At 44.2% G+C, this 14,345-nt stretch overlaps 1 protein-coding gene across 3 annotated transcripts in view; it reads left to right on the top strand.

Annotated features, from left to right (window-relative positions):
* Window positions 1–14,345, top strand: part of NCK2 (NCK adaptor protein 2) — a 153,707-nt gene that overhangs the window by 69,079 nt on the left and 70,283 nt on the right. For all 3 annotated transcript variants that reach the window (XR_007150807.1, XM_047852208.1, XM_047852209.1), the window contains exon 2: window positions 10,090–10,275. The gene's annotated coding sequence lies outside the window, so the exon portion shown is untranslated. The remainder of the gene's footprint in view (window positions 1–10,089; window positions 10,276–14,345) is intronic.

The raw sequence follows: 14,345 nt of genomic DNA, 5'->3' as shown, positions 1-14,345 counted from the left end.
AAAAAAAAAAAAAAGAAGAAGAAGAAGAAGCAAATTCATTCTGTGGGAGGCTTCTCAGTTACCAGTAATTTACCAAATTAAAACAAACAACCTTCCCACAAAATCTTCCTCCAGAGCTCAATTGTTCTCTAAACTTCCAGGGATTTCTCAGATGCGAAAGATCATGGACTCTTCCCAGTCTTTTTTGAGCCACTACCTTCATCTAATAGCTATAAAAATCATGTCCCCCACCCTCATCTTGAGAGTACCGTTTTGGTTTCTTAAAAGGCCAATGATGTGATCTAGAACAAAAATGGGGTTTGAGTAGCCCTTCAGATCCCTGGAGTACTAAAATCTGCATCAGGCCCTATAGTTCACTCACTTAGGAATACGGTGGTTTAATCCTGAGTTAATGAGAACCTAGGCCCTCCCCTGAACAGCTCTCTCTGGATGTTTCCATCCTGTGATGCCCATGTGTGTCAGCTGCAGGCTTAGCAGATTTAGTGCTCTCTCTAAAATTAATGTGTGGCACTAAAATAACGCCAAGGTGTTGAACTTGAAGGGCAGGGGAAATAAAGGATTTGAGATTTCTGATTTGATTAATTCTGGGCTTAGATTTATATAAAACAATGGAAATGTTCCTTGTAGGAAAAAAAAAAAAAGACTCTTGTTTTAGAGAAATACAGGGGAAGCATTCTCAATAGGGTAGTTTGGGGGCATGAATGCTGCCTTTCTGGGGTTGTGTAAGAGTGTCCGTCAATGAAACCATGCCACCTGGAGCCACTGCCCAGGACCCATCTGCCCCACAGATGGTTATTCTTTTTTTAAATCATTTTATTAAAAACCAGAAGAACAGCATTCAGTGCTTCCACTGTTTTATGACTTTTAGTCTTAAGTATATACCTATTCCCAGTTGAAGAAGTAGAGTGGGATCTTTTCTTTTTGAAGGGCCTAGAAGTGGAGGGGAGCACCATGCCTGTGATCCCAGGGAGGATCCCGCTGGAAAATGGAACCAGTGGAGGAGCGCCTGGGTAGTTCAGTCGGTTGAGTGTCCTACTCTTGATTTCTGCTCAGGTCATGATCCCAGCGTCATGGGATCAAGCCGTTTGACTGGCTCTGCGCTGAGTGTGGAGCCTGCTTGGGATTCTCTCTCTCCCTCTCTCCCTCTCTCCCTCTTCCTCCCTCCCTCTCTTTTTCCCTCTCCCCCTCTCCCTCTGCCCCTCTTCCCTGCTCACACACACTCTCTCTAAAATAAAAAGAAGGAAGGAAGGAAGGAAGGAAGGAAGGAAGGAAGGAAATGGAACCAGTGGAAAGGACGGAAGCGGAGGACTGCACTGATCCAATTTGTTTTATCATTTACTGAATCATGGATTAATTGGGTTGCACCCTGGTACCAAGTACAGGGTCAGTCCTGGGTCTCTGCCCTTGAGAAAAGTTAGTCTTCTTCCATCTGATGAGTCCTTTGTGCTAACTGCCCATTCGCTGGAAATGCCAGGGGTGGAGGGACATGTAAAACAGCATCAGAGAAATGAAATTTACAACATCCAGAATGCTAAATGTTCTGCAGGACAAATGACCCAGCTTCTATAACAAATCATCATTAAAATAAAATAAAATAAGTCATTTAAAGTGACTTGAAAGACATACAAAACATTGTAATTTATGGGCATTATTTGGATCCTGATTCAAATAAATCAGCTATAAAAAGACATTTATGAGGTGGCTTAGTTGGTTAATCTGGCTCTTGATTTTGGCTCAGGTCACAATCTCACAGTTCCTGAGTTTGAGTGCCACATTGCACTCTGTGTAGCAGGTGTAGAGCCTGCTTGGGATTCTCTCTTTCCCTGTCTCTGCTCTTCCCCTTCTCATGCGTGCGCATGCTCTCTCTCTCAAAATAAATAAACTTAAAAAGACATTTATGAGCAAATTGGGAGAATTGGAACACTAAATGTGAGGTTTATATTAAGGAATTAATTGTTCTTTTAGGGGTAATAATGGAGTTGTACTTATCTACTGGTGATACACACTGAAGTGTGTATAGATAAAATAATTTTTGTGTGGGATTTGCTTTCAAGTCACCTAGTCGGGATTGGGGCAGAGTGATTGCCTATAGGTCCATAGGTGTTGAGGTTGAGTGTTACTGTACCTGGGGAGACATACCCTGGTTACTTCTGCAAATGGTTAAACATCTCCGTTAAAAGGCAAAGTACGCTGATTATGGTACAGTATGGTGAATGTTGCAGTAGGACTTTGCACTGAGGAGGGAAGGCAAGACCTTCTATGTAGGGGAACTGGGAGCGTGTTCCCAGAGGTGGCAGTGTTTAAACTGGGTTTGAAAGAAAGAGTATGTGTGTGAAAACTGGAGAGTCTGTTCCTTTTGTGCCCAGGAGGAAGGAAGCCGGGAGATGCTGTGGGTTTTCTGGTGGATTTATTACTGACTGGTTCCTTCCATTCATTCATTCCTGCATTCATTTAGGGCATGTTTTTCAGGTTCCTGCGGTATGTGATGAGAACTGGTGAAGGAGATGGTATATTAGTTTGCCAGGGCTTCCATGACAAAAGACCACAGGCATTGACTGGTGTAAAGAACAGAAATTTATTTTCTCACAGTTCTGAGGCTGGAAGTCCAAGAGCACGGTGTTGGCAGGTTTGGTTTCTCTCCTTGGTTTGTAGATGGCTGCCATCTTGCTGCCTCCTCCTATGGTCATCCCTCTGTGCTCGAGCATTCCTAGTGTCTCTTCTCCTTCTTATAAGGACGCCAGTCATATCAGATTAGCATCAATCTCCATTTAACTTAATGACCTCGTTAAAGATCCTATCTCCAAATACTGTCACATTCTGAAGTACTACTGGGGGTTAGGACTTCAACAGAGGAATCTGGGGGGACACAATTCAAACCCAGAAGGAAGAGTGCTTGACTGACTCTGGAGGTATCCAGAAACTCTTTCGAGAGGAGGGGCCTTGAACAGCCTCTTGAAAGAGGGTAGGATTTCAGCCCTCTACTGGGCACTGGAACAGGGTGGGGAGGGAGCCGAGAATCTGCAGGAAGTTCCCAAAGATGAGGTGAAGGTGGGAGAGGGCTTTGGAGACCAAGGCAGTGAGCAGCCATCTTAGCAGTGGAGTTCTGAAATGGCAGAACCGGAATGGAGAGGAGGGCTGATGGTGAGGGCTTGCTTAGTGCCGGGGGTAGGGGGTATGGATGAGAGGAAGGGGAGAGAGCATGTGCCCTATGTCCTGGCTGGGCTTCCCTTCCGGAAAACCATGCAATGAAGAGAAATGGGAAAGGGGATGTGATTTTATCTAATAGATTAATGTCCTAATCACCAAAGTAAGACGTAGTTGTAAAAATGTTACAGAAAAGTTAAGAGTAAAATCATACTCCTCACCGCTGTTTCCACCCCATAAGCTTATTGGTTGTAACCACTGTTAACAACAGCCTGTGTCTGGCCTTCTTGCTTGCTTTTTAAGATTCTGTTTTTAAAAAGTGTAAATTAAAGAGAGAGAGAAAGAGAAGGAGGGAGGGGAGGGAGAAATAGGATTTGCTTGGGGTTCCTGGGTGGTTCAGTTGGTTGAGCGCCTGACTTCGGCTCAGGTCACGGTCTCACGGATTGTGAGTTCGAGCCCCATGTCCGGCTCTGTGCTGACAGCTCAGAGCCTGCAGCCTGCTTCTGATTCTGTGTCTCTCTCTTGCTCTGCCCCTGTCCCACTCATGCTTGCTCTCTCTTTCATTCAAGAATAAATAACACATTAAAAAAAAAATTAGAGAATTTGCTCACTCCTACCCCATTTGTTGACCTTGGCCTTTCTTCCATTTTCCCCCATTCTTTCAGTTCTTTATCCCCCAAAAGTAAAGGACTTGAACTTCAGCAAAATAATTAGTAATTCTTACACATATTCATAGTTAAAAGCCTTTGAATTACCTGGCACACCAGAATTGTCTCAGATAAGATTTTAGAGTCTGTGTGTCTTGTCTTGCGTTGCCTTGCCTTCCCTGTCCGTCCATCCTGCCTTTTGAAACAAAAGGGGGTTTTGCCCAAGTTTTGTCCAGTAGTGCATGTTAGTGTTTAAGGTTTAGTTTTGTCAGTGTACCTTTTATGGGTATTGTAACTATCTGGACAGCAACAGGCCCCTGTCATAAAGAGTGCTAATGAGCCTTTTAATAATGTGATGGCCATGCTTCATTTTGTTGCTCTTCGGGCGTATTGCGTTTTTCACGAATTGAAGGTTTGTGGCAACCCTGGGTTGAGCGAGCCTATTGGCGCCACTTTTCCAACGGCATTTGCTCACTTCACATCTTCATGCCACGTTTTGGTTAAGGCCTGCAGTATTTCCAACTATTGCATTAGTATTACATTTGTGATTAATCACAGTGATCAGTGATGATGGCTGGCATTTTTTTTAGCAATGAAGTATTTTTTAATTACGCACGTACATTGTTTTCTTAGACCTAATGTTATTGCACACTTAATAGGCTGCGTTATAGTGTAAATATAGCTTTAAATGCACTGGAAAGCCAAAAAAAAAAAAAAAAAATTCATGACTTGCTTCTTGCAGTATTCATTTTATTGCAGTGGTCTGGAACTGAACCCTCCGTAACTCCAAGGTATGCCTGTATGTGTCATTAGATTGTCTAGCTATGGCATTGGGGTGGATAGCAGGCTTTGTAGGCTGATCCCGAAAACTGATTTGGACAAGGGGGAAGATCTCAGGAGTCACACACCTTATCAGACCTTTTGGAGAATGGAGTTTTGTACCATCAAGTATATAAACAAAAATCTTTACAAACCATTGGAAGTGGCGTTGCTAATCAAATTCCTGTCTGTTAGAATTTTTAGGCAGTGGACTGTAAAACTTAAATTCATATTAAGATTTGCATTACGACTTTTTTGTCATGGTATTTTAGATAAGCCTTAATAATTTTTTTGGTACCGCATCGTCAAGTTTGATAATTCTTAAATTCACTTGTACGTCAAAGCCGCAGAATTGGAGCTGAAGGACCCTTGTCCTGAAGGAGGAAACAGAGGCACAGAGTCATACAGGGCATTGGGTCACTGAACCAGGCCTGGAACCCCATTCTGATGTGTGGCCTCATGCCACTTTTTGTGATCCTTATATGTGGTTGACCCCATTGCCCGCAGTTTCAGTCCTACAAGACAGAAATTTCCATTATTTTAGAACGTAGAAACCTCAGAGCTTAAAATCTGACCCATTTTCCCTCCTTTCCAAACACCCGCCTTAGCCATATGTGATGGCACTTTGTGGCTGTTCAGAGAGTTAGAAATCAGTACTTCTTTTTTTTTTTTTTTCCATTTTCATTAATGAACTTCTAATCAACAGATATAATCAACTGATAACCAGCATTGTCATTTAGAACAGATAGAAATCCAGCCCAATGCAGAAAATCTTGGAGTTTGTCAGGGCGCCTGGGTGGCTCAGTAGGTTAAGCATCCAACTTCGGCTTGGGTCGTGATCTCGTGGTTCGTGGGTTTGAGCCCCGTGTTACGCTCTGTGCTGATGGCTCAGAGCCTAGAGCCTGCTTTGGATTCTGTGTCTCCGTCTCTCTCTTTGCCCCTCCCCCATTCACGCTCTGTGTCTCTCAAAAATAAACACACACACACACACACACATAAAAATCAAAAAGAAAAAAACTTGGAATTTGTCCTGCTCAGGACTGCTTTATCTTGAGTAAGAATCCTAATTTCATGGGACCTTTTGAAATTTGGACCCTTGCTTATGGCCTTCCATTACTCTCTGGGCCCTGACTGGGGACCACTGTGCATGGTGTGAGTCCACATGGGGGAAGAAACTAGGGTTGAATTTTAGCCAGGCCACTCAAGGAGACTTTTGTATAGCTTGTTCAGTGTCTGAAACTAGCACTTTCCCACCGGAATAAAGTTTTCCACCAAGTAGCTTGGTAGGAATGAAACATAGTTAGTTCTGCCAGAAGTCACCAAGATAGCCTGGCCCCATGTCCTTCTGGTCAGGCAGGGACCCTGCATATTCCTTCTGAGCTGGATGTCAGCTTGGGCCACTGTAGGGCCTATGTGCTCTGAAGAGGGGTCTCACGCGGAGAAGGCAAAGAGGGGTAAGAAAGGGTGAGATGAGGCTGTGACATTTGGGAGCCCAGAGGGCCTAAAATTAGGGGTCTGGAGGTTTCTCGTGGTGCATTTAGTATGTGTAAGATTGGGTTGTGATGCCCACCTGATGTAACCTGTGACTCTTTTGGTTGTGTGCACTACTCAACCCAGTCAGATGATGTTTTTCAGTAATTCTTTTCGCTGCATTAACATCTAAGAGAAACGGTTCCTTTGAAAATAAGGTACTGTGTGCCTTCGTGGGCTTGCTTCTTTGACACAGCATTATGCCGTCCCTACCTGATTGGAGAGGCTGAAGCTGGCCTCCCAGTGTAGCAGATACTCCAGACCGATGGTGGCGGCAGTCAGTCTCTGCTTGAGTCTCCAGGCTCTACCTGTTAGTGGTGATCTTTTCTGAGGAGAAAGAGCATTGGAAGGGCACTGAAATCAGGCCGGGGCGCCTGGCTGGCTCAGTCAGTTGAGCGTCTGACTTTGGCTCAGGTCACGATCTCACCGTTCGAGGGTTCAAGCCCCGTGTTGGGCTCTGTGCAGACAGCTCAGAGCCTGGAGCCTGCTTCGGATTCTGTGTCTCCCTCTCTCTCTGCCCCTCTGCCGCTCGTGCTCTGTCTCTCTCAAAAATAAGTAAATGTTAATAAAAAATTTGAAATCAGGCCAGCGTAGGTTTAGATTCTGGCTGTGGGCCATCTCGTGGCTTAGTCCCTGAGCTGAATGATAAGATTTCTCTCATCGGGTTGCTGTGAAGGGGGAGCACCAGTGCAGTGTCTCACTGGGACCAGGACAAGCTCTTCTCGTCTCTGCCTGTTATTCTCTTTCTGTGAATCAGGGAGAAGGAGAGGTGGTATCCCCTGAGCACTCAGTATGAGCCTTCGGGAGATTTGGGTGGTCCGGGAACAGTGGCCAGCTGTAAAATAGGTAGAGCTGAGCGTCCCCGCACACAGCTTTGGGCCATCAGCGGAACGGGGCGCATACCCCCTTGCTAATCCTTCATGACTCCCCTGGAGTAAAGCGCATTAGTGATGGACGTCACCACTGGACCTCCATGTGGGGCTAAGGTATGAAGGACACCGCCCGGGACCTCTGGTGTCTGGTGCTGTAGCAGGCACTGGAAGTCTAAATGAGACTAAGGTCGGCACTGGTGGCGGGGCAGGGGGGCGGCATCTCTGTGCCAGGCCCTGGCCCCAGGACCCATAGTGCTCCCAGAATTGCAGATCGAGGTACCGAGGCACACAAGCCCAGAGCACGCCCTCCCAGTTGAAACAGGTGCTGTAGCCAGATGCCCCCAGAAGACCGGGGAGAAGCCCCAAGTTGTGGCTCAGGTTTTTCAAAGACATATTTGAGAAAAAGAAAATGTCAGTGTTACAGACAATTCAGAAAATCCTGTGGATTTCGCGGTGATAAAATGTTGCATTATTAGGAGTCCAAAGAAATGTGGAGGGGAGATATGTTTGGTATCAGGGTTCATTGCTTTCTGGTTCTACCTCTTCGTCATCTGTTTCTAAAGGGAGATGTACATGGTGCTAGTGGGGAACTATTTTCAAAGGAAAACCTAGACGCGTTTCGTATATTCCCGCCTGTGTGCAACACACTCTGTAGACTGTCCTTGAGTGAATTCTTGGGCGAGAACCTTCTGCAGTCCAGCTGACCTTGTGCTGGGTAGCGTTTGCAGTCTGAGGTGGTTTTTGCACAAGAGTGTATGCTTTCCTGATGGGTTTAAATCTTTGTACTTAAGATCTGATTGGAAATGTTTGTCCTTACCAGAGGTTTTGAATACGCCAATGGCCCCACATTAAATAAACATAGGACGTGGGCAGGGTACATTTAAACCCAGGATGAGACAGGTCTTGATCCCTCTGTTTATTTCCATTGCAGGCGTATGCTTTGTGCATTGACCGTTTGTCTGTGAAATGCTTTTCTCTGGGAAAACACTGCAGCCTTCCTTTTTCACACTTGAATCCCAGATAGCCATTCGTGGATTCGAGCCCCGCATCGGGCTCTGTACTGACAGCTCGGAGCCTGGAGCCTGCTTCTTCAGATTCCGGGTCTCCCTCTCTCTGTTCCTCCCCCGCTCTCACTCTGTCTCTCTCAAAAATAAATAAAGGTTAAAAAAAAAAAAAAGAATACTTGCTCAGGACCTGAGTCCGGATACTAAAACTTCTATTTCTGGAGATCCTGTCATTTGATTGTAAACATGTAGCAGAGAGAAGGGTGTAATTGTCCTGGTACACATCTTGCCTAAACCTAGTATTTCATTTGTGCTGCGGCATCACCTTTTCCTTGCATTAAATCATATATATACATATATACATATATATTTTGTAAGGTCTGAAGCCTTTAAAATAATACTAGAGAGTGCATAAAGAGGAATTAATTTTTTAATCAAAATTTATGAATGTGCCATACAACGTTTTTATGAAAGCCCTACTTGAATTATCTTTTTCTATTGGACTAAAATAGAATTTGATTTTTTCCATGGGGTATTTAACGTTTTGGGTCATAATCATGCTAGGGATGAATAAATAGATCTTCTCTGAGTGAACTGTCAGGACCGATCCCCTCTGGGTCTGAAATGTAATTAAAACTGTCAGTGAACTCTCTTGGAAGTCCACAGAGCTTCAGGGTCCCCTCAGCAATGCTGGGCAAGGACTGAAAAGAGCCCCCCAAGTGCGGAGAACGTAAGGCAGCAGCAGACTCCCCCAGAGCAAGGGGGAGAGGCCACAGGTCATCTCCGTCAGGCTGCTCTTGTCCCCACTTCCTTGTGGTTTCTGGACGTTATTCTCAGATTTCCTGCAGGGATGTTTTGTAGCACAAGGCTGTGGGGTCCAGTAGGGGATCTCTCCCAGTAAATGGCCAGTGCAAGAGACCTCCGAGACAGAGGAGTGAGTCTCTAAATTTAAACATCCCTGCTCTCTGCAACCCTTCTCCCTTCATTAGGCTCTCAGACTTGCTTCCTTTCCACTGGGCAACCTTTCTTTTGTTTCCAGCAGGCTTCGAAGGCTGTGGGGAGGAGCCGTCTTGGGGAAGAGGGCTGAGGAATCTTGGGAACTTAGGTGCCTGGGTTATGGCTAGCTGTCCCCACTGTCCCCATCTCTTTCCTCCGTAGAGGTACCTGACTGCCTCAAAGGTACCAGACAGGAATCTGAAGGTGGAGGAGGAGGACGTTTTTGTTTGGGCAGGGGTCAGTAGGTACAAAGCAACTTTTTTTCTGGGGTGTATTGAAAATATTGGACCCTCATGCACTGCTGGTGGGAATGCAAACTGGTGCATCCACTCTGGAAAATAGTGTGGAGGTTCCTCAAAAAATTAAAAATAGAATTACCTTACGACCGAGTGATGGCACTACTAGGAATTTATCCAAAGGATATGGGAGTGCTGATGCATAGGGGCACTTGTACCCCAATGTTTATAGCAGTGCTATCAACAATAGCCAGGGTATGGAAAAAGCCCAAGTGTCCATCAACTGATGAATGGATAAAGAAGATGTGGTTTATATATACCATAGAATACTACTCAGCAATGAGAAAGAATGAAATCCTGCAATTTGCAACAATGTGGATGGAACTGGAGGGTATTATGCTAAATGAAATAAGTCAGGCAGAGGACAGTGATCATATGTTTTCACTCATATGTGGAATTTGAGGAACTTAACAGAAGACCATGGGGGAAGGGAAGGGGCAAAAAATTAGTTTCAGAGGGAGGCAAACCATAAGAGACCCTTAAATACAGAGAACAAACTGAGGGTTGATAGGGACGTGGGGGAGAGGGGAAAATGGGTGATGGGCGTTGCAGAGGGCACTTGTTGGGATGAGCACTGGGTGTTGTATGTAAGCAATGATTTGTGGGAATCTACTCCCGAAACCAAGAGCACACTGTATACACTGTATGTTAGCTAACTTGACAATAAATTCTATTTAAAAAAGAAAATTACTGGTTTCAGGCAAATAATTTTCAGGCAGTTAACTTAAAATCAAACGAGCACGTGGTCCCAATAAATGTGTTTTTTTCTGTTTCCTTTCAGAATTCATATGTTCCTTCTATACAAGTGATTCCCCAGATCATAATCCTCTGCTGAGATTTGGGTTGGATTCAAGAATCTGGAGAATTCCTGCAGCTTTGTAACTTCTGGAGGTGTGACCAGCTGAGAAATTCACCTTTTGAGGAGTTCTGAGTTTTGCCAGTCATCTCTTATAACTGAGTGCCAAAGGTAAGCCTGCGACTTCCTGCTTAAAACAGCTGGGAGAAGTTGGTGCTTTCGCCTCAAATGCTCGATTTGCATGGTAGGTTTTCCATTAGTAAAATGACAAGAAGTGTGGCCCTCATGTATTGAGCTATATAAACTGTAAGTTTTCAAGGGCCCTGGTTCAAAAATGAGTTGACTCTTCCTGCATCAGCACATGATGGCATTACTTGGGTAACCAGGAAGCAGAATGGTGGGTGTCCCCCCACTTATAAAACGCCCTGTGGCACCAGCTCGAGGTGGCCTTGAGTCTGTACAAGTCGAGGCCTTCCTTGTGCTGCTCTGGGACTATGAGATACATAAGAACTGCCTTCAGGATGCTTTTGGTCTGGTAAAGGTTCATTCCAACTGTGACACCTAGAAGAATAGTCTACGTGTAAATGTGCAAACGGATAAAGGATTCTGGGGAAAATTCTGCTTGGTTGTATGAGAAATCTGCTCGCATGTGTTAAAACTGTACCCGTAATACAGCATGTGGGCTCTGAGATCCAGGGATCCTGTAATAGCCGTTCCTGGGCAGAAACATGTAGTCTGTATAACAGAAATATTTTCCAGCCCTAACAAATAGTTTGGGACGTATGATTGAAATTGTAAGGGTAGTGGTTTGGTAGTGTGGTTAATCTGGTGTTCTGTCTCTGGCTGGGCAGTAGGCAGGCTTTATGAAGAAGGTGCAGTTTGGATGTGAGAGCACCCAATTCACTAGCTTTCCTTCAGACCCTTATTTTGCGTGTGTTATTCACAAATTGTTTTAAACTGTTCTTGAATCTATAACTTTGGGCTGTAGAATCTCTTGGTATGATTTCTGTAAGTTTATTAATTTGATATAGATGAGAATTAGCTTTCATTTCATCTAAAACTGCTGCTAAAATTTTTGTAAGTGGGGTTTTTTTTCCCCTTAACGGCTTTTTTTTTTTTTTTGGAGGCTTCTTAATTTTACTTCTGCTCCTTTTTGATGTGTAGTAACCTGAACAGCACAGAAATAATAGGTAGTATTTCATAAGAGTAGGATTAAGTGTCTGGGTGTCTTCAGCTTATTATTATCCTTTATGATTTCACTTGGAGGAAATGACATGTCCCATTTATTTAGAGTGTTGTTCATTGTGATTTCCAGGTCTAGGGCTTGGTTTGGAATTGAGAGCTCGAAGGTCATATTGTGTAGCTGAATTCTATGCCCTCCTTCCTCTCTCCCACTATACTTAAAGTTATCCTGACCCTGTGCCCCCTGGACTGGTCTCTTACTAGCTTTACGTAGCCTCATGCGTCGATGGGGCACTCCCAGGTTTCTCCTTCAGACCTGATGTAAGGTAAACACCATTGGGATGTTTCATGTCCAATCCTAGGAGATTTCATTACACAGAAAAGCTCTTACCCTCTCAAATCAATTTTTTATAATAGTCATTGAAGTGGAACCTTTTAAGACAGTCTTTTATAAATGCAGTCATGTATTTCATGGTAATAAGCGAGAAATTAGTGCAAATCCTCAAATCTGATCGTCAAGATTCATCAGGAATTCATCAGTATTAGAATGTGACACTTAATGACATTAACACACTTCATGTTATCACTTCAGTTATTCTGAAAGTGTCTCGTTCGGAGAGTGGTAAGGCAGAGAAAGTAACGTGCTCACTCCTGGCAGTATATTCCGCACGAGTGCCCGGCAGGTATCTATTACTATTAGGCAAATGGTTGATTCCTGTGTACAGTTAGATAGAGAACCATTCATAACCATGAAAAGATACTTACAGAAATATCTATACACATATTATTTTAACTAGTTCATTTCTATAAGCTCATGACATCCATGACCAAAAAACCCTGATTGACTTATTAAGAATCACTTTTGTGGTTTAGAATAATGTCCAGTGGGAAAATCATTAGATGTATCCATTTGTATAATAAATATTTATTGTGAGCACCAACTAGATTCTAAACCATTTTTCTTACATTGACCGTTTTAGCACTGTGTTTTAGCAGCTACAAAAATAGATAAAATAAGCTCTAGAAAGCCTTTCTCATGCCCTTATGGGATGAGGCTGGACCCTGACAGCTGTGGCTGAGGTTCTTACAGTGAGTCCCTGGTGCACATGGCAGGGCGAACTGGCTGGCCCTCAGAGAGGAGTCTGGAAAAGCCAGAGGATGCTCTGTTTGGAGTGAGTTTTGAAGAATGAGGGCATGTGTGCACCGAGGCATACTGGGTCCCCTTGGCAAGGACAAGCTAGGTGAATTCACTGGGTAATGGATCTTAGAGTTTCCAGATCATTTAAGCAATATGGGTGGGGACCCAGCATGCTCTTTGGTCAGTGGTCTTTCAACTGCCAGCAGGAAAAGGGCACATTTTGGAAAGAAGTGACAGCTGTGCTAGCCTGGTAAGGTGGTTAGTGGGATGTCAGCCTCGAATGAATTGCCCAGTTATTGGGACACAAAGTATGCCCTGTCCTAGCGCAGACCTGCACCTAGGGCCGGGCTGAGGGTGGAATGAATGAAGACAGTGGAATGTCCATGCTGCATTTCAGAGGGGCCCAACTGGAGTCCCAAGCCCCTGTTTACCAAGTTGTGCACTTCCCTGCCCCATATTGTCTTCCCTGGAGCCTCCCCCACTTTGAGGTTGAAGAGCAGAATCTTGGGAACTCCCTAACCTTGACCCTGCCTATTTTGCGAAGTGGAGACCATGGGAGAAGCCTGGCGGCAGACCCTTTCCCATTTACATTAGAACTGTTAGAGAATGCGTAGCCTGTACTTAACTCTTCTCATGTATGATTGAGAATCGACTGGGGTTCATGGTCGTTGGAGGCTGGCTGGGGTTTACTGGGGATGGAAGACATGAAGGGCATGGTACACTATGCTGAAAATCTCTCATCTTTTGAGAAACGATGTAGAACCATTTTCAGGACAGAAGCTTAAGGGGTAGAAGGATCATGGTGTTATGGGGCAGGAAAGACTGTGGCTTAGGTGAGAAGACTCGTGAGCGAAGTGAAGGAAAGGAGACGAAGATTTCAGACCGTCAATTTGCTGATAGTATCGGAGAGCAGATGTTAACGGGGATCCTGTCCACATCATTTCCTTTATTCTTTTTTTCAGTTTTCTGGAGGTCTGATTGACAAAATTGTAAGATACTGAAAGCATACTTTGTGGTGATTTGATACACCATATACACTGTGAAAGAATCCTGACCATCTAGTTAATTAACACATCCATCACCTCACATATTTCTCTTCTCGTGTGTGTATGTGAGAACATTTAGGTTCCCTCTTAGCAAATTTCGATTAAATAATGCAGTGTTATTAACTGTAGTCACTCTGTTATGTATTAGATCCTTAAGCTTTATTTATCTTCTAGCTGAAAGTGTGTCTCTTTTATCAACCTCTGGCTGTTTCCTCTAACCTCAGTCCCTGGCAACCACTTTTCTACTCTGTTTCTAGGAGTTTGACCTCCCCCCCCCCCCCCCCCCCCCCGCCAGATATCACATATAAGTGATACTACACAAGATTTGTCTTTCTCTGCTGGCTTATTTCACTTAGCATAATGCCTCAGGGTCCATCCGTGTTGTCAAGAATGGCAGGATTTCCTTTTTTTTTTTTTTTCACGGCTAAATGTTATTCCGTTATGAATAAACACCACGTCTTAATCCATTCATTGCTGGATAGACACGTAGGTTGTTTCTGTATCTTGGCTATTGTGAATAACAATAGCAGTGAATTTGGGGGTGCACACATCTCTTTGATATCCTGTTTTCGTTTCCTTTGGATAGATATCCAGAAGTGGGATTGCTGGGTCGTATGGTACTTGCGTTTGTAATCTTTTGAGGAATCTCCGTAGTGTTTTCCACAGTGGCTGCACCAACTTACTTTCCTATCAACAGTGAGAAGGTGCTTCCTTTTCTCCACATACTTGTCAACACTTGTTGTCTCTTGTATTTTTGCTAATAGCCATGCTAACAGGTATGATGAGGTGATATCTCATTGTGGTTTTGATACATTTCCCTGGTGATTAGTGATGTTGAGCGCCTTTTCATGTACCTGTTGGGCATTTAGATATCT

The sequence above is a fragment of the Prionailurus viverrinus genome, chromosome A3 (assembly GCF_022837055.1).
Source record: "Prionailurus viverrinus isolate Anna chromosome A3, UM_Priviv_1.0, whole genome shotgun sequence".
NCBI lineage: Eukaryota > Metazoa > Chordata > Mammalia > Carnivora > Felidae > Prionailurus > Prionailurus viverrinus.
This window is presented reverse-complemented; position numbering and strand designations above follow the sequence as displayed.